Here is a 1447-nt window from a genome sequence, read left to right as displayed (position 1 = left end):
GTCTGCTTTTTTTTTAACAGAAAAGGAAATTTTGGCATTAATGCAATGATTGTAAGTTGCCACAATTACTTGATTTTATAAGGAAAAAAGTTTTCGTAAAATTTGTTTCCTATTTATTTCAGATTTGCGATCATAATATGGTTATTAGAGCAATTGATGCTTGTCATCCCGGTTCTAGCCATGACTCCTTTATATGGAGCATGAGCAATGCAAGACACTTTTTCATTACGAAGTATCGAGATGGTGATCACAATTCGTAGTAAGTGGGCGATGCCGGGTTTGCTCTGGAACCTTTTCTATTAACACCATATAGAAATCCAGAACCACGGTCTATACAACACGCGTTTAACGAAACACATTCTATATATGACTATAATCTTGAATATGACTATGGTGAACCTGAAGAAAACGCCGAAGCGAAGAAGATAGTGAAGTAGATAGATTTGTACCAACAGACATTAACTTGCAAAGTGAAGCACAAGAATTAGAGACGAAATTGCGAATAAAATTATATAATATATTAATAAAAACAAGTATATTTAATAAAAACAAGTACTGTAATTATAAATAAACAATTTCCACAAAAAAAAACTAAACATTTAAAGACTTTTTACTTTTTTAAAATTCGAACCGTTCTAAATCTATTTCAAGCTGCCGCAGTTTAATTTGGTTTCTTTCCAGCAATGCTTCTTCCAATTTTTTATAGTGATTATTCATGTTTCTGCGGATGTTTTCTATAGTGGCATTAATTTTGTCTAAGCCACGGTAAACTCGTCTGACGCCGCTCTCGGTGTCTGTTTGATTTTTCGCCAGCGCTGCTATTCTTCCGGAAAGACTTTCATGGAATTTGTTTTCCGCTTGCATGAATGCCTTCACGGAATCCTCAAAATCGGACTGTAACCACGCCCACTTCCCATATACCGGTATTTTCGAAAAATGCAAAAACTACAATGTTTCAGTAAATATTCAATCGAAATTGTTGAAAATTAGCATGTGAAGTGGAATTATGGTAAAAACTAATATTATTATAAAATGTTTGGAAAATGGGCGTGACCCCGCCCTCTTATGATGAAATGCTGTATCTCTGTAGCCGCTTCACCAATCCCTACCAAACTGGGTCCGAGCCTTGCTTAGGATCGAAGAAATCTATTGAAAATCTTTGAAATCGGGCTATAACCACGCCCACCTCCCATATAACGGTAATTTATAGAAACACGAAAACTGCGATAAATCAGTAGTTATTGAAGCTAATTCACTCAAACTCGACGGTTGCAATAATCACTTAGCAGAAAATTTTATTATCATAATAACTTAATAATAATAATAGATTGGCGCTTACACATATGTTAGTGTTTGGCCGAGCTTCTCCTCCGAATTGTGGCGTGCGCCTTGATGTTGTCACACAAAGCAGAGGGACCTACAGTTTTACGCCGACTCCGAGCGGCGA

Source organism: Rhagoletis pomonella, unplaced genomic scaffold (assembly GCF_013731165.1).
Source record: "Rhagoletis pomonella isolate Grant_MI unplaced genomic scaffold, Rhpom_1.0 Rhpom_scaffold_00003, whole genome shotgun sequence".
Classification (NCBI taxonomy): domain Eukaryota; kingdom Metazoa; phylum Arthropoda; class Insecta; order Diptera; family Tephritidae; genus Rhagoletis; species Rhagoletis pomonella.
The sequence above is the reverse complement of the archived record's forward strand: the minus strand, read 5'-3'. Positions refer to the sequence as shown.